Source organism: Chlorocebus sabaeus, chromosome 3, assembly GCF_047675955.1.
Source record: "Chlorocebus sabaeus isolate Y175 chromosome 3, mChlSab1.0.hap1, whole genome shotgun sequence".
Classification (NCBI taxonomy): Eukaryota; Metazoa; Chordata; class Mammalia; order Primates; family Cercopithecidae; genus Chlorocebus; species Chlorocebus sabaeus.
The window spans coordinates 12787971-12807968 of record NC_132906.1 but is presented as its reverse complement, the minus strand read 5'-3'; the positions used below and the strand labels follow the sequence as shown (position 1 = coordinate 12807968).

At 39.0% G+C, this 19998-nt stretch overlaps 1 protein-coding gene across 1 annotated transcript in view; it reads right to left on the bottom strand.

Moving 5' to 3' along the window:
• RFC3 (replication factor C subunit 3) overlaps positions 1–19998 on the bottom strand; it is a 209051-nt gene that overhangs the window by 64307 nt on the left and 124746 nt on the right. The gene's annotated exons all lie outside the window — the stretch shown is intronic.

The following is a 19998-nucleotide window of genomic DNA, read 5'->3' as shown; positions in this document are numbered from 1 at the left end:
GTTTGAGCTTGACCTGGTAAAGTCAACACAATGCCGGCATTAGTATTCAGATGAAATCTCAGCTCCTGTGAACAAGCTGCCATGCAGTCAATTTGTCAAGATAAAGCTTCAGAGCCTTGTTCTGTGTCTCTTCTCTCTAATAACCAGAACTTTCAAGACAACGTAAGAGGCGATTTCAAGGATATTGATGACAATCTTCTTTCTGAAAAGGCTGCACTGAATATACTGGAAAAGTGCTTAGTCAAGCACTTTATAATTTACAAAGTGTCCTCTCTGAATTTTGCTGTTTGGTGGGCATGATCATTCCATGGAGTTGAGAACATTTTTCAAAAATGTTGGATACAGATTCTTCTACTGATTATTAAGTACTTTATACATGGAAAGCACATAGAAAAACTTTTGATTGTGGCTAAAAACAAGGCAACCTAAGCTTTGGGACAGTCTGGCTGTCCTTCATTCTGTGAAATTACTCACTGATCATTTAGTTAAATCATCATCCTATCCCCATGTTCTTAACTGCATTTGTAAAGAGTAAATGCTGGGCCAGGCATGGTGGCACACCTGTAATCCCAGCGCTGTGGGAGGCTGAGGCGGGAGGATCACTTGAGGTCAGGAGTTTGAGACCAACCTGGCCAACATGGTGAAACCTCATCTCTATGAAAAATACAAAAATTAGCTGGTATAGTGGTGCACACCTGTAATCCCAGCTACTCGGGAGGCTGAGACAGGAGAATTGCTTTAACCCAGGAGGCAGAGGTTGCGGTGAGCTGAGATTGCGCCACTGCACTGCAGCCTGGGCGACAGAGCCAGACTCTGTCCAAAAAAAAGGAGTAAACGCCTACTGCACTAGAGCTGGCTTTAGAGGAGTAAGGTGTTGACCCTAAGTAGTGGTTAAGGGGCATGATCAACTCAAGATAACCCTTCATGGGTGATAATAAAATCATTATACCTTTGTCTTTCTATAAATTCACATTTTTATCTCAGTCATCCTTACCCTAGTAAAGAATTTCTCAAAATGTATTCCAAAGAGCTCTATGGATGTCAATGGTTATGACTTGTTTTTTTTTTTAATAAAATTAAGATATCAATAAGTATGATTTGCTTTTTAAAATAAAATAAGGTTAGTGGTCAAATAAGTTTGAGAACTGCTTGTTTATACAAGTTTAAGAATTGCTGGTTTAAACTAAGTTGAAAATTTCTCAATGTAGGATTCTGCAGAGCGTTTAATGGACTCAGATATATTGTACTCTCCAGAAGAGATCATAGATAGCAGTGTTTCTTAAACAAACTTACTCATTAAGCTCCTTTACCTGGATCATCTCAAGGACTGACACTCTGCAGAATACAGTATGGGAAATACTAACTGGGTATTAGAAAAGAATAAAATTCCATTGGCTTCTCTTAATTAGATCTTTATCTCCATGCCAATACACTTGGTAGCTTTAGTTTATCCCTGTTTTCCAGTTTTTAAATTTTGTTTTTTAATTTTTGTATTTTTTTAGGTAGAGTCTCACTCTTGTCACCCACTCTGGAGTGCAGTGGTGTGGTCTCAGCTCACTGCAACCTCTATCTCTTGGGCTCAAGTGATCCTCTCACCTCAACCTCCCAAGTAACTGGGACCACAAGTGGCACCACCACATCCAGCTAATTTTTTGTATTTTTAGTAGAGACGGGGTTTCGCCATGTTGCTCATGCTGGTCTTGAACTCCTGAGCTCAAGTGATACACCTGCCTTGACATCCCAAAGTGCTGGGATTACAGGTATGAGCCACCACACCTGGCCATTTTCCAATTTTTCTATGAAATTTTCCTGGAAAAAAATATAATTTATATGCATGTTGGTTTGTCCAGGAAATTGAGGTCTTGTATCCTTGATGCTATCGAAATTCACGTCACTCTGTAGGGTTACAAAGCATTGAAGAGGAAAACTGACAAAGTGCTCATTTCCAAAAGTAGTATTTTCATTGAGTCCATTAAGTTCCTAAGTTGTAATTTGAATGTAACAAAAGTATAATATACGTGTCAGATATTTTACCCCCTGACAAACCAATGTGCATAGAAAAAAATTTGTGAGAAAATAGCAGACCAAAGCTAAAGAAGAGGAAGTAACTATAGTATTTTATCGCAGGGTGGCACAGGCAGTTGTATTTATTAAATACATGACAAATAGGTACCAGGAGATGAGGTAGATGCAGGGATACAGATGGAAATAAACGTCCCTGGTCCCCATTCATCAAATTTGTTGTCCCCTGAGAAAGACATGAGTTCATCTGATCATTACAGAGGAGATGAGTGTCTTGAAGGAGAAGCAGAGGGTTTTGTGGATGTGATTGGCAGGTGGACCTAACCAGCACAGTGGGTCAGCGAGGGAATTTCTCAGGAAATGACATTCAGGCTGGAGTCTGAATCTTGAGCTCTGAAGCAGGTGTCAGGACATTCAGAGCAAAGTGGATTGCATTTGCAAAACTTCACATGCTAAAAGATGAGAGAGGTCCAGTCAGTAGCAAGTCGTTCTTTGGAGGTCCTCAGAATATGTCACAGCTACTTGATTCCTCCTTACATGCCGGTAAGAGGCATTCACTATCCAATCAGTTGTTTATCACAGACCTACTATGAACGAGATTCCACAGAGCATACAAAGGATGTATAATATACTTCAAAGTAATTTAAGACTCAGGAGCAAGCTACCAATGAATGAAGAAAATAAGGCAAAGACAAATAAATATTCAATGTCATTAAAGAGCACGCGGAATATAAGAGATAGTGGTGAAGCTAGGTCAGCCCACTCAATGGGTCAAGTTGAGGCCATATGTCAAGGATACCTGCAAAGCCATGTACAGGTGCTTACAGAAAACAGACTCTAGGGTATTTGAAAATGTGCTAGGTACATGCTAAAACAGAACCACTGTTTAAATGCTGAAGATAGTTTCTATCTGATAAGAGGTGATGATCCAATACACCTTTAGAGGACTGTCTTCCCTTGTTCAGGCAAACCCCTTTCCTCAGCATTTTCATTATAAAAATGCAAAAATATAGTAATAATTATTATTATATAGACATATTATTTAAATCTCACAATACCCATGTGAGGAACATACAGTCTTACATTGTTTAATGATAGAGATACTTTCTGAAAAATGCACTGTAAGGCAATTTAGCCCTTGTGTGAACGTCCTTGGGTATACTTACACAAAGCTGCATAGGATAGCTTACTACACACCTATACTATTTGTTATAGCTCCTAGGCTACAAACGTGCACAGTATGTTACTGTACTGAACACTGTTGGCAATGGTATTTGTGTATCTAAACATAAAAAGGTGCAATAAAAATACAGTATTACAATCTCATAGGACCACCTTGTCATTGACCGAATAGCTCATGACTATATATTTTTATCATCCCCACCTTACAGATGCGACTGTAGAGAGGTTATCAACTTGCCCAAGGTCATAGTGAATTTAGAACTATAATACTGGTTTGCTAACTCTAGAACCTGCTTATCTGAGTTTCCTGAAGTAACTTTGACAAATTATCCTAAAGTAGGTGCCTTAGAGAAATTGACTCATAATTCCAGAGACCAGAAGTTCAAATTCAAGGTGTCAGCAGGGCCAGGCTTCCCCCAGAGACTCTAAGGAAGATTGCTTCTTGTCTCTTCCAATTTTTCCACCTTCTGTGGAATCCTTTGGCTTGTGGCCATGACTCCAATCTCTGCCTCCAGGTTTACACTGCCTCCCCATTGTCTGTCTGTCCTTTTTGTGTTTCTTAAAATAACACATTTCATTGGATATAGAGACCAACTGTATAAGCCAGGGTGGTCTTATCTGAAAACCTTTAACTTAATTACATTTGCAAATATCCTTTTTCCAAATAAAGTGACATTCAGAGTTTCTAGAGAAGTGGATATAGACCTGTATTTTTGGGGATCACCATTCAACCCACTAGTCTACCCTTACCCAAAACATCATGCTATTCAATTGGAGGCGTGGTCCAGGCAGCTAAAACTACTTTGTGGTAACAATGTAAAAGATTGTCTACGCTGGAGGCAGACAGCCCAGTTAGCACTTTGGGGAAAATGTGTTTTGTCTCCGGAGGAGATGGGGATGATGGGGAAGATGCTATGGTGTTTATTTCCCACTGTGATTCCCATAGCCAGAGCTTGTGGGAACGTTTTCAAAATCAACCTTATGAAACTCTGGACAAAAACAGAATGATTTAGGGATCCAGGGCTCAAGTGAGGTGCAAGTTTGGGGACTATGCACTACTTCTGAATGGAATGCACACCCGTCTGGCTCACAGAAGAACCACTGTTGTGAATCACATTCTTTGCATTATAACTTACGATTGATAATTGCTTTTAAAAAGTCTAGGCTTTGGAATATGCATTTTCTATTTCTTCTATTTTTCATGAGCTCTCTAGACATACTGTCATCTCCTCTGAAAACAATAAAGGTATTGCCACCTTTATAAACACACATTTTGCTAGTTCATGTTTCGTGATTTGTCACATTATGTACATTGTGAGCAGTAACTAGGGTAATGGACATAGCACAGTTGCGCCTCGGAAGAAGGGCTGATTTGCACACAACGAGGCCAGCAGCAGAGCAAACAGCCCTAAAGTTACTGCAGCGATTTCATCATTTGAAGGATGATGATGATGGTCAAGACCAGCTTGAAGGCAGAGGCCAGAGGACAGAAGTCGGCCCTTTTCATCACCCCACACTTTAACATGTAGTCCATCATAAATAAAGTAGATTACCACATTTGTCACATTTCACAAACAAAATTGCCTTTTATTTTGGGTGGTTTATTTCCTCTTTGGTGAGTTTTTCATATCTTTCCTGTGGCTTTCCTACCTTTCTTCCTGCAATCTCAGTGTTGGCCGTGATAACACATTCACTTTCTCTTCATTAACTGTCATTCCACAGAGACATGAACACAGAAGAACACAGACAAGTCAGGGAAGCCTAGAAGTCCATTATAGAAACAGAGGATGGGGGAAATATCAACAAAAAAAATTAAAATGTCCCTAAGTAAATGCACACTGGTCTATAGAGCATTTCGAGGTTTGTAATCAGGCATGTGAGTAGGGAAAGGTGTGTCTGGAGTCTCTAAGTAGCTCTCACTTACAGTCTTTCATCAATGATAATTAATTTGGTGTCCTCACTGCAGAGCATGATTCCCAGAAACTACAGTATCTTACTGTTTAGGTAGTTTTAAGTTTTATAAATATAACACAAACAGTTCCTACAGACCTGTTTTCTGAATTAAGGTTTTGCTTAAGCAGGCAAGAGCCATCCTGAGCCTTCATGTCTGCCAGGAAATATTAGGTCACACAGAGTCTCCTATCTGACCTTGGCATGTTGTTGGCAATAGCCCTAGATCTTTTTATCTTGTCTCTAGCAAGAAAAGAAAATAAAGACGAAAACAAAATAAATATCTTAGCTGTTGCAAACTTTATGTCAATTTAATATTTTAATCATAATTATAAAAGTAGTATACATTTACTATACGTAACTTAAAAATAAACATGGAGAATAAATTGAAAAACCTGTAATACCACTACTTAGTGGTAACCTGTGGTAATAAGATTTTCATATATTTTTGGTAGTAATATTTCAAATGTATGTATGTATATACCATTTATTGAATTCCTGCTGTGAGTGGGACTAGAGTAGTCATTTAACAAAGGATCTCTCATATAAATTCACAAAAACGTTCTATTAGACAAATTCTATTCCTCTGGTTTTATAATGACATCCTGATGCCCAGTGAATTTTCAGAGAATCTCAACTGAAAAAACAGTAAAAGTGTCACTAAAAGAGTCTAGCTCCAAGCCTCATGCTTCTAACTTCAATGCTTCATTGTCTCTTATGTATGTATCTATACATACATACATACATGCATAACAGTATTTGGAATTACTAACAGTATTATTTTATTTTGATTTTCATGATGGGCAATCACAGGCATTTTCCTCTGTTATTAAATACTCCCAGAAAATATTATTCTGATGGTTGGATAGTGTTTTATTGCACGAGCATCTCAGATTGTCATATTGTAATGCACATCAGTGAACATAAATATTTGGCCTCTGATTGGTTCCTTAGGATATGCCCCCGAAGTATATTGTAAAAGTTGTGAATATTTGTCAGATTCTCAACATTGATTCTGAAAGTGTAGGACAGTAGCGTATCCATTATTAAACATTCACTAAGCCAAAAGTCATTCACTTGGGGTGTGGGGCTGAGGGTTAAGTTGATAAGAAGCAAGAGGAGAGAAAAGAACAGAAAAATGGGGGAAAGCTGCTGAAGAAGTGAAGGAGACAGGATGAGCTGGGAACCTGAGGCACTGATATGTTAATGACCTGTGTTTTTCATCTCCTTTCTTTGGTAAATCAATCAAATCTTCCTTTACATATCCCCCCCTCGTAGCTCTGGCTAATTCTCAAATTAAGGTTTGAAGTGGCATGAACAGTCTAGTAAAAGGAAAGGAAGTTTGGGAAAAGGGTCCTACAGAGAAAACATCAAAGTTACCACCTGCCTCTGCAAGCTCTTGCTGCCTGCACTGGCCACGCTGTCACTTTGTACAGCCAGAAGAAGAGCTTGCCTGACACTCCCAAGCCACTGTTCATGACTCCTCTTGGGACCATTGCTGATGAGATCAGTTTCTTTAAGACAGGCGTGGCCAGATGGTCCTATTCCTTCTCTTTTGCTAAAATCCTTACAGAGGAAAAGATTTCATGGTATGGCCTTTATTTGTCAGCAAGGTCATCAATCTTTACTGTCAAATTCACATTATATTAAGGTTTATTCTTCCATGGGGTTACTGAGGTACAAGGCTTCCAAAGCACTATTTCCAATCTCTGGTCTCTATGTTCTCAGTCACTGATATCTGGCCATGGGCTTTCTGACTGTGCTGACTTGAGTGTTCCTCTTGTATCTGCGGCCTGCCTCCTAACTGCAGTCCCCTTAATTGTCCCACAAATATGGCCATCCAGAAATGAGTTAGCAGCTTTGATGTCTTGTATCTTCTTCTCCTTTACCCTGGAAACCTAGGCCTCTGCCCCTGTGTTTTTCTTTGTGTGCTTTCAAAAGCTAGTAAATGACATCATTTGATTCATCAAACAAACAACATTGAACAGCTATGATGTGCCAGCCATTCTGTTATTCTATTTCTGTTTCTAGAAATAGATAAAAAAAGAGGCCATGATTCCTGCCCTCAGGAAATGTTTAATGAGTCAGGGAAAAATACAAATAAATAATTACAGTAGATTTGTATAAATTATTAGACATAGGCCCAGGGTACCATAGAGAAGCATCCAAATTAGATTGGGAAGTAATGGAGGCTTTGCCAAGGAAATGGAAGGAGTTCTGAATGATGCATAGATGTAAAGCAGGAGGAGAGGGAGAAAAATGTTGTCCGTGGAAGAAATGACAGCAGGGGAGCAGGCAGGGGTCCTTGAGACCATGTGTGTAATAGGCGGGGTGGCCAGATTTAGCAAATAAAAATCCAGAACACCCAGTAAAATCTGAATTTCACATAGACAACAAATAATGTTTTCGTGTAAGTATAAATACATCCCATTTAATATTTGGAACATACTTATACTAAACCATTATTTGTGACTTATCTGAGATTCAAACTTAATTGGGGGTCCTGGATTTCACTGGACCACCCTAAGTTGATGGGGAATGGCTAGTGATGTATGGACCTCAAGAAGAAGTGAATAACGGAGTGGCCAGAAGACAAAGGTAGGCATCAGATCATGAAGATCCATTTAAACGTGGCCCCAAAAGCACTAGAGATTATTGGCAGATTTCAGGCAGGCAATAATGATCATATTTGCATGTTCAGGGTCACCTGGGCCTCCATCTGCGGCATGAATGCAGGAGGCCAGTCTGCTGGGGTGCCCCAGGTGAGAAATAACGATGTGTGAATTGAGGCAGTGGGAGAAGGGGAGCCTCCCAGGGCTATTTGTCATTCTCCTTCTGTGTACTGATTTTCCAGTGAGGTCCTGACAGTTTACCTATAAGAAGAACTGCCAAAAATACCTTGGATATTGACCCAATGTGACCAGAAATCTTGGGTGAAGGACGCCCAGTCTTTGTAGGTGAAGAATTCACTGATAGTAGAAGGAAGGTAGGTTAACACTGGCTGTGTGTGTCGGATGGGCCTAACAACACAAATTTAAAAAGTAATTACAGTGCATTTTTATACATATAAGGTCAGGCACGGGCTCAAGTTTCTGCAGAGAACGTAGACTTGGGCAGGACTCTTCATTTATCCTTTGAGGTACCAGAACCCCTGATCTTATGAAGTGTGCCCAAGGCCATATATCTGTTCAGGTTCAGAGACTGGCCTGAAGACCAGATCTTCTGATTGAGTGCTCTGTCAATACTATCATTTGATTTTTGTTTTTGTTTTTGTTTTGTTGTTTTTTTGGTTACTGATATAGTTTGTATATTTGTCCCCACCCAAATCCCATGTTGAAATGTAATTCCTAGTATTGGACGTGGGACCTGGTGGGAGGTGATGGAATCATGGGGGCGGATTTCTCATGAATGGTTTAGCACCATCCCCTTGGTGGCGTCCTCACGACAGTGAGTTCACACGAGAGCTGGTCATTGAAAAGTGTGTGGCACCTCCCCTGCCACTCTCTCTCTCTTGCTCCTGCTTTCATTATGTGACCTGCAAGCTCCCGCTTTGCTTTCTGTGATGAGTAAAACCGTCCTGAGCTTTCCCCAGAAACCGAGTGATGCTTCCCGGAAAGCCTGCAGAATCATGAGCCAATTAAACCTCTTTTCTTTATAAATTACCCAGTCTCAGGTATTTCTTTATAGCGGTGCAAGAATGACCTGACACAGTTAGCCTAGACTGACAAAACAACAGCAAATGGGTGCAAGGTATAAAGCCATACTTTGGGGGTAGGGGAAGGGGCAGGGTGGGTCATTAGGAGATGAACACTGTGTAGTGCCAGAGCTTACTGTCTGGTGGAGACCAAAATGGACATGGCTAACAATAAGTACAATTGGGCCTGAGATAAATGTTCTGGATGTAAACAAATTGCCATGAGAGCCGAGAGTAGGGAGACACACTGGGAGTGAGGAGATTGAGAATGACTTTGTAGGAAGAATGCAATTTATGCTAGGCTCTGCAAGATCAGGGGTCTATGGCAAGGGAATAAAGAGGAAGCCAGGAGCTATGAAGTCTCTGCTATGTTCAAAATAGTCATTTGTGTCTAGGTCACAGGGGCCTTGAGGGAAGAACTGGGAATAACAGGTGTTGACGTGTGGAGAGGCAACCATTTGCAGAGTCTTAAAAGTCCTAATAAGGAGTTTTGGCCTGTATTCTGCAGGCATGAGAAGTTATCGAGTTTGTAAGCAGGGAAATAACCTAATCATAGTTGTGTTTTAGAAAGAGAGCAGAGCCCACAGGGTGGAGGTGGCTTACACGGGGGAAGAATTTAACAGAAGAGACATTTAAATAAGGTCACTGAAGCAGTTCAGGAGTGTTACCAAAGGGTACTCTGTGGATCTCTGGGTCCCTGAACAGCAACTTGGGAGTGAAAGAGGCTCTCAAGCATGTCTGGAGACACAGAAACTTATGCCTTTCTTGTATCTCCAAACCTATTTAAATGCAGAATCTTTAAAAATAATAGTTCTGTGGAACTAATATAAGTGACATTTAAAATATTTAATAACCAGTAATGAATAAACATCAACTAGTCAGAATGAATGCCAGCATGGCCTTGTAGGACCTCTGCAATACCAAGAATGTCCCAGATCATGGAGGCAAACAGGAAGTGCCAGGTAAGGATGGCAGTAGGGCAGCCAGGATGCAGAGGGCAGCCAGGATGCTCATGGTACCCATCTCTGCAAGTAAGATCAAGTTGCTGGTGTCAACATTATGGTGGATTAAAAACATACTTGATATTCAGAGCTTTCCACAAGCTGCCCAGAAGCCACATCAAGCCTTACCTGAAACCAGACATCATCCCATACTCTCTCTATAGCAAATAAGATCATTTCTTGTTTCTGAAAAATGCCATCTGTTTTCTGTCTCTATGCTGTTGAAGAGAGTATGTTTCCAAAGAATGTTCAGAAAAACTCCAACTCTCGGGGCTAAGACTCATCCAGTTTGATCTGGTACAACCATGTCAGTTGTGAAAACATTGAAACCCATCCATCTCAGTTTGAAAAGCTCCATTTGATTATAAGAACAGGAACAAAGTGAAAATACCTCCAGAAATCCCCACTCACTTGTTTTCCTCACTGCTCCTGGCACATGGGTCTATGACAATTCAAAAGCTACAGCTGTCCTTCCTAGACAGGACCCTGCCATTACACTCTAAAAGTCCTGGCCCTTTCCCACCTCAGGGCCTTTGTATGTGACGTTTCTTTTACTTGCGATGTTCAATCACCCTCTTCCAGCAGAAACTTCTTCGTGCTCTGGCATTTAATCTGAGACCTAGTTTCATGTCTTAACTTCACTCTCACCTCCTCAGAGAGTCCCTCTCTGATCTCCCCATCCACGGAACCACCTGCTTTTTATTTGTTCTTTCAGTCTATTAATTTCCTTCTTGGCATTTATAATAATTTGGAGTCTGATTTCGTTAGTAAGATTTTTTTAAAACTCTCATCTCTACTAGGATATAAGATTTATAAACGCAGGTACAACATCTGCCTGGCTCACCACTGTATTCCTAATTTCCTACAGCATAGTATGGTATAATAGTAGATGTTCAGGAACAACCTGTAGAAGAAAGAGAAGCTGGCAGGCCAGCTGCCACCTGGCCAGTCTGGGAGACTGGTAACCAGAGAGGGACTCCAGGTCTTGAGGGGTTGCCCTCCTCTCCCCACCATCCATGGTGTACAGAAGACCTTCACATTTGACTTCAATGAATTCTGGGCCAATCAATGCAGTGGGCTTGGGTTTGTGCTAAAGTCCAGCCATCAGAGTGACATGTTTGTCTAAGTGAACTTAGAGCTTCCAGGCCTCACAGTTACATATTTAGCTTTCAAAAGAACTATTCATCCTTTAGAGCAGCAGAATTGAGCCTCATTCTTCCAGTTATTCCAAAACAAATGGCACCCATTTCTGTGCACATTTGTAGAATATTCAGTAGTCATAAGTGGTACCGAACGGGACAAAATGCACACCAACCACAGTGCTCTGCATCCTGAGCAACTTCATCCCATGTTTTATTTTGCATTGCCATAATGGTACCTGTTATGTTATAAAATTAGGTGATATTACAAAATATAGGTCCTAAATAATCCAATTATGTTTTTCTCCTCTCTGGCATAATTAATACTTTACAATAATAAAGAAGAAAACAAATTTAGGCTTGATCATCCAATGAGGCTCTGGGCAAACTGATGCAAATAAATTACTATCTTCAGCTTTTCACCATAATTTTTTCACATAGTCTTGGGGATGCTTCAGAATATTAAGAGAAAGAAATAAATAACCTACACATTTATAGTCATCCTTGAAACATGTAAAAAAGTCACCAATACAGTTGTATATATACAGAAGCATAACAAAAGGACATGTTTAAATATAGATAAGTAGATAAATAGATGATAGTTTAGGATGATCATGGATAGATAAATGATAAATAGATGATAATAGATAAATGTTAGATGATAAATGATGAGATGATGATGGAGAAGATAAATAGATACATACAGACAGATTAGATCTCCGCATAGATCTAAACATATAGACAGAAGGAAAAGAAAAAAAGAGAGATGTACGAGATTATATCCTATTCGCAACTAACACACATATACAACTTTATAATTTATTATGTTCTAAATTTTCTCATTTGATTATCAAGACATACGTGTGGATACTTAAAGCAGGGGTTATTTTCTTGTTTTACAAACTATCAAAAACAGCCTCAGTAGACATCTAGTGCTTTACCCAACTTCACACAGCTAAGAGTGGGAAGACCCTCCTGGGACTCCACACTCTTCTTTATGTGTCCTTGATACAGAAGTTCTAAGAAATAAAATCCTTGAACTGCACAACAGTCATGCATTTAAGTTTTGGGCATCTGGAAATACTTTTTGGTATGAGATAATATATTTAATTTGTAGGTTAAAACATCTCCTGTATCATATGTTTCTAGTTCAGCAGAGTTTAGGGAAATTTATTAGTTTGGGCTTCAGTATTCCTGAAATGGTGTACAATTTGCTGTGTTCATCTGTATTCACAAGCTGCCATCAGGAAATATCTTATACCAATGTGGGCCCAGAAATCACTGCTTTGATTACTTCTGAGATTAAACTAATACTCAGGGCTTTCACCTATCCTTCCTAGAAATCCAACCACCAATTTCCAATCCAATGTTCTGATTTTCATGTTTCAATATTTCTGATGTATTTTTAACTAATCTCAGTGTAAGAAAGGAAAATACACTTTAATCTTTTCTCTTTTTTTATGTCCTCTGTGTGCATTTCCAAGAGGAGGCAAGATAGAGGAGGATTTTAAACACATCGGTGGAAACTGGCAGAGAGGTCTGTGTTTATTTAAAGAGTTGAAGGGTAAACAAATAGATCAAAGAAGAGGAGAAATAGTAGATATCTGTTGAATGATACAGTTGTTAAACTTTGGTATTTTTTTCTATTTGAAGAATGTTATAATTTATTTATATTTTGAGAGATGCATTATTAACCAACACTTTATAGATTAGGCTCCTCATTAAACTTTTTGAAAAGTTGGGGCAGTGCTAGAAAGTTGTTTGGGAGATGCTGCATTCTCCTGCAGGTGGCCTGCATGTGGCCCTCCTGAAGCCCCTGAGACATCTGGGTGGTGGGTGGGGCAAATTTAACTGGTTTAGCCCAGCCTTATGAAGTTATTTGGCTGTGAAACCTATTTCTTGAGGAAAACTCATATTAGCCATAGCATATACTTTAAGCTACTGCTTGAAGTACATTCATGTTTAAGTTCAATCACTTTCTTATGTTTAAATCAGTCAGCTAATCTGATATTTTTAGAACTTACTGGACAATAATTATGTTGAACAAAATAAGTGTTTTTAAGGGCAGGATAAGGGAGTGAGATCAGGATTAGGTTTACAGTCAAGGTGAATAAAAGATTTATTTCTCTCTCACACTCTTCCTTCAGGTAACCACCTGTTTGTGATGTGGATATACTCTTTTTACCTGAAAGCTAGTTGCACTGTTGCAATTTTTTAGCTCTTTTCATTCTACTCTTTCCCTTGTAACTTGTACTAGTAGCATAAGAAAAAAAAAAAAAACACCCGCAAATATCATTGTTAGGCAGAGTTCAACCTTTTTTTACAAGTCCTCCATCATTTATCTCTTAAAACTGCTTCCTTAAACGTGGTTAGTTTGTAGAATTTCACACATTAATCTTGCTGTAACTTGCTTCTGAGGAGCCTTCATTTCTCTTTCTTCACTCTTGTTCATTAACCCTATACTTTTTCTGTCTTGGTAGCTCAGTGATATAATCATTCTTTCTGAAACCATTTCTAGACACTGGAGTAGAAATTAGCACCATAAGATTTAGAGTTCCTGCTACACACAGGGCCATGTAGAGAGGCTGCATGAGAAATATCCAAACCAAACTGCTGAGTCCCATTCAATTGCTTTGAGTCTCAACTGAAGCAAAATGTTTGCTAGAGAGACATTAATATTAAGCTTGTGTTGAATTTTGAAAAGAGATAACAGTAGGCAATGGACTTTGCTGTGGACTGAAGGTCTGCATTCCCCTAAAAGTCGTATGTTGAAGCCTTTATCCCCAGTGTGATGGTATTTGGAGATGACGTCTTTGGAAAGTAATTAGGTCATGAGGATGGAGCCCTTGTGAGGAGATTAGTGTCTTTATAAGGGGATCCAGAAACCTGAGCTCTCTCTCTAATCTCTGCCTTGTGAGGACACAACTGGAAGATGGCTGTCTGCAAACCAGGAGGTGGGTCCTCAGCAGACACCTGATCTGACAGCCCCCTTGATCTTGAACGTTCAGTTTCCAGACTATGAGAAATGAATGTTTGTTGTTTGAACCACCCAGACTATTGTATTCTGTCATAACTGCTTGAACGAACTAAGACAGGCTTCATGAAAATGGAAGTGGATTGAGATAAATTGGCCTTATCCTCAAATTTTGCACATAATGGTCTAATTAACCTCAAATCATAGTTGGATTATTATAGTCCAAGCACTGTGAAGGCCTCTGTTGCCTGGAACACAAAGCTCATGGACATTTGATGAAATGACTATCACTCAGGGGTCTTCTATGTTCCCGAAATGACAAAAATTTATATTTGTGAATTGTGATCTTTTTCCTTAGTTACACTTATGAAACTAACAATTGTGCCCTTTATGGATGCCATGTAAATATAGATACTCCATTCTCTTCCCCCAAAATCTGTTTACTAAAATGTATATTTTGCTTGAGAAGGAAAGGTAATGAGAGGTTATTCTTTTTTACCTTAACTCTTTACAAGGTTTATATCAATATTTTTGGTCAATTATTTTCTTGATTGGGAGCCAGGTGAAAGGAAATTAAAGATTTTAAACTATTTTCTTAGTACCATACTTGACATTCCTTTAAAATCATTGTTTTTAGAATATGCCTGAGGTCTTCCCATCATTCCAGACTTTCAGAGTTATGCAACGCATCTCTCTTTAAATTTAAAAGGGAACAAGTAAAATTCTCCAATTAGTAAAACTCTGCTTAACACTGTATATATTACCTAACACTAATAATTCTCCAAGTAGGTTTTTAGTTTTATGCGTCTTTAAAATTTATTCCAAAATGTCACATCAAAATTCCATTCAATTTTTAAGCAAAAAATGAATAAAGAGAAATATGAAAAATTAGGGCACTGGGCAAGCCGAACTGTCTGGAAATACAACTGGCCTGTTGCATTTGCCTCCTGTGGTTAGATATCAGCTTCTTCTTTGATTCTTGGGATTCTAGCTGACTTTGGAAATTATGGCACCATGAAGGCTACAACTTCATAGGGATAAAGTTGTAAAATAGCAATCATTTTTGTTCCTCAGGAAATAAGCAAATAAAACAAGATACTATTTTCCCAACAGTTTTCTTAAGACTATATTTATGACATCTCTAAAATTTAAAAGGTTTTTCTAGTCACTGTTGAGAAGACGGCTTTAACTTTTCCATTATCTAGGAGCAACAATTTCAACCACAACATTGCCACTGAGTCACTATTAAAAGGCTTCCAGGAGAAATGACCGGGTTTTCCTTTTATTCACCGGCCTTTTTTTTAAAGAGTAACACTATACTCCTAAGAGGAATTTTTTTCTTTTATACTTCTCAAAATCCAGCCTAGATCTAGACAGCTAGGGATCCTAATAATTCAGACCAACAAAATGTTCACAAACCCTTCCTACAGGTTAATAAGGAACATCCATCCATTCTAAAATAAATACCTTCCAGTCATATAGGAATTGTAAACTATGAGCTAAAATTGTAGATAAATTTTCCCCCCAAATTATATATCTAATTTCTTCTAAACTTTTTCTTCTTTTCAATGTGAGCTAACGACTTCAAAGACAATTGTATGCATGTTTATTCTACACAGTCAAAGAAGAGTTTATTTAGCCAATTTTTTATAGGAGCGGATTTATGGCTTCAAATATTTGAATGTCTCCTCATACAAAGGAATGAAATATTTTCTAGGTAGCTTCTGCGACCAAGGGCTGGAAATTACAAAGATATTCTGATAGGAATTACATTGTGATAGGAAAAAAAAAATCTAAGAATTTGCCTAGGAAAGTACTTTGGGAGGAGTGAAATCCTGTCCCTCATGATTTTCAAGGACTGGCCCAAGCAAGAATGCCACACAGGTTGTTCTTGGGTTTTTACTGGAGGCTGGAGAAAAGGGCCATCATCTCCCTTCAGCTAGGACCAAGACATTCCTTTCTCATATCCAAGGTTGTGGTTGTTAAGAGGTGATTTGAAGAGCTCACCAGGGAAAGTAGTGGGATTTCTACTTAGTACCAACTCTGTATCTGAACAATATTCTTTATTCCTACTTACTTAATCAGTTCAACATTCCTGTGAGACACATATTATAGCATTTGCAGATGAAAACCTGAGATTCAGAACTGGCTAAGATATAGTCTAATACATTTGAACCTTATCCCACTTTCCAAAATCTCCTATTTCAGATTCCAAAGTGTGTGTGGCTTCTACATATCATATGGTTCTGGTATTCTTTCTCTGCAATTGCTTCCATTATCAGTAGTCTTCAAGATCAATTTAGAAAGAGATTTAAAGAGTACGGCTTTTAGATGATTTTTCAATAACAATGAATCCTCAAGGCACATGTCATTCCCTTCTGCTTCCTGGGAGCTGGTCACCATATTTTAATGAGGATTGTGCACTTATGTGTTCAACTCTATTGACTGCTTGCTGAGAAAAATGTTCTCCAAACATAAACAAGCTAAACCATTAGCTCTTTTTTTCATTTCAGAATCTCTTGTGGCACCAAGTACAGTGCTTTACATTAGTAGGCATTCAACAAATGAATGTTCAATTGAATCCAATGTTATTCTTGGGAGTGTTTACAACATATGTAAATGGAACAATTACATGCCTTAAAGCCAATGACTTTGTGAATCTTGACTTCCAGTTGATAAGCTGTGCCACCTTGGAATAGTTATTTAAGCTCTTCAGATCAATCCTCAGCTATGAGATAATGATAATAATATCTCCCTTTCATGATTATTGTGGAAATTAAAGATAATTTATGCAAAGAATCTAAGCTTATCACATAGAAGTCACTTGGTAAATAGCAGCTATTATTACCTTTGATTCGTCAACTTGTTATTATATTAAACACCTGTATGAGTTTGAAACCATAGAGATTTGCCAGTAGTTCTATTAGATGATTTACTCTAAACCTTTTCTTTATTCCAGAAGGCTGCCTGTGGATAACGTTCTAAAGGTAATTTCTCCATTTAGTCAACTAAGGAAAAAATTTTTCTAAGAAATGTGAGAAAAACAAAATCCCCTGGGTTAAAAAAAGTTGTTTACAGGTGAGTGCGGTGACTCACCCGTAATCCCAGTACGGCCATTACATGCCCATAATCCCAGTATTTTTGAAAGGCCAAGGCGGGCGGATCACGAGGTATGGAGATCAAGACCATTCGGGCTCACATGGTGAAACCCGTCTCTACAAAATATACAAAAAATTAGCCAGGCGTGGTGGCACGCTCTTGTATTCTCAGCTACTTGGAAGGCTGAGGCAGGAGAATTGCTTGAACCAGGAGGCAGAGGTTGCAGTGAGCCAAGATCATGCCACTGCACTCCAGCCTAGGCAAGAGAGTGGGACTCCGTCTCTCTCTCTCTCTCTATATATATATATATACACACACACACATATAATTTACTTATAGTATACCCAGTGATATGCAAAGAACACTTAAATGGGACCTGTTCCATTAAGAAACTAACATTCTAGTTAGAATGACAAGCCCAAAACCCATTAGAAAAGAAAACCAGAGAGTGATTTACCCCACTAAAAACTTTTCTATTGATAGGAGCTTGACAGATTTCCAAAAAAAAAAAAAAAAAAAAAAAAAAAGCCATTAGAGTGGGCTGGAGACATCAGGGAGGTCTTCAAGAGCTTTGGCAGCCACAGGTAGAAGTTGTATGGCATGGAGAGGAAGAACCACGTGAGGAAGAAGTGAAGGGAAGAGTAAACCCGTGGGTGGAAACCTTGGAAGAGCTTATGGTGAATAGTAAATTAGAGGAAGAAATTGGGTGAATGAGATGGGACCATCTTATAGAAATATTTTGGCTACAAGGAGAAGAAACCTAACACTGGATTAGATTAAAAGAGAGAGAGAAAAAAAAAGAGAAGAGAGAATACATTGGCTCTGTTAAGCAGAAAGCCCAGATCTTGCTCCAGGCAGGGCTAAATCTAAGACAGAAAAAGATGTTATCAGAGCTCTCTCTTCTTCTCTCAGCTCAACCGACCTGTGTGTTGGCCTCATTCTTTCCTGACTACAGACGGTTTCTTCCATGTTGTCAGGGAACATGGCTGGGGCAAGTCCAAATTATCAAGTAAGAAGCTTAGAAATTTTGGTGAAAGGAGTATTTCTTTATTCCACTGGCTTTCTAAATATGGTTTGCAGACCCCTAGAGAGACTCTAAAACCCTTTCAGGGATCCACAGGTCAAAACTATTTTTATAATAATACAAAGACTTTTTTTTTCTTTTTCCTTATATCAATATTTTTACTAATAGTGCAAAATCAACGTGTGCTAAAACTGCTAGTGCCTTAGCCAGACCAAAATTGTACTAGTAGTCATTTTATTCTTTACTGCTACACAGTTATAGTAAAAAATTTTAAAAACCACTTTTATTTAAGAACATCCCTGATGAAACAGTAAAAGTTATTAATTTTATCAAATCTAAACTCTAAATACATGAATTTTTAATATTCTATGGAATTAAATGGGAAGTGCACTGTACTAGATTTCTCCAGAGAAACCAAACCATAACGATGTGTGTGTGTGTTTGTGTGTGTGTATAGAGGGGGCGGGAGAGACAGAGAGAGAGAGAGAGAAAGCAGAGAGAGACAGGCAAGTCCTATGATCTACAGTCAGAAGCTGGAGACCCAGGAAAGCTCTTGGTTTAGTTTCAATCCCAAGGCAGCAGGCTTGAGATCCAGGATAAGCCAATATTTTAGCTTGAGTTTAAAGGCAGGAAAAAAACTTATGTCTCAATTTGAAGGCTGTCAGGTAAGAGAAATTCTCTCTTACTCCTGGAAAGGTCAGTCTTTGTTCTATTCAAGTCTTCTACTTATTGGATGAGGCCCACCCCCATTAGGGAGAACAATCTGCTTTATTCAGTCTACCTATTTAAATGTTAATTTCATCCAGAAACACCTTCACAGAAAAACCCATAATAATATTTGACCAAATAGTTGGGCACGCTGTGGCCTAATCAAGTTGACACATAAAGTTAATCATCACGTGCACCTAAAGCACTTCTACTGCACACCACAGTACAATTATGTCGCGAGGAAAAGCACTCAGCCAAATGTTAGTTGTGAGCCACATTTGCATGGAATACTATTTCAGTTTGAAAGAACAACCAATACATAAACTATAGTATTCAGACTTGAGTACAGTGCTTAATGCAAATGATAAATTTTTAGCTTTCTAATTGCTGATTTTGGAAAACATGTGTATTAGTCTGTTCTTAGGCTGCTATAAACAACTGCCTGAGACTGGGTAATTTATAAACAAAAGAGGTTTAATTGACTCACAGTTCCACATCACTGAGGCGGCCTCAGAAAACTTACAATTATGGCAAAAGGCACCTCTTCACAGGGCAACAGGAGAGAGAATGAGTGCAAGCAGGGGAAAATGCTAGGCGCTTATAAAACCATCAGATCTCATGAGACTCACTCATTATCATGAAAACAGCATGGGGGAAACTGCCCCCATGATCCAATTACCTCTACCTGATCCCACCCTTGACACGTGGGGAAAGGTGAGATTTGGATGGGGACACAGAGACGAACCATATCATTCCACCCCTGGTCCTTCCAAATCTCATGTACTTACATTTCAAAACATAATCATGTCCTTCCAATAATCCCCCAAAGTCTTAACTCACTCCAGCATTAACCCACAAGTCCAAGTCCAAAGTCTTATCTGAGACAACACAAGTTGCTTCTGCCTATGAGCCTGTAAAATCAAAAGCAAGTTAGTTACTTCCTAGATACAATGGGGATACAAGCACTAGGTAAATACACCCATTCCAAACGGGAGAAATTGGCCAAAACAAAGGGGCTACAGACCCCATGCAAGTCCAAAATCCAATAGGGTCATCATTAAACCTTAAAGTTTCAAAATGATTTCCTTTAACTCCATGTCTCACACTCAGGTCATGCCGATGCAAGAGGTAGGCTCCCATGGCCTTGGGCAGCTCCACCCTTGTGGATTTGTAGGGTACAGCCCCTCTCCTGGCTGAATTCACAG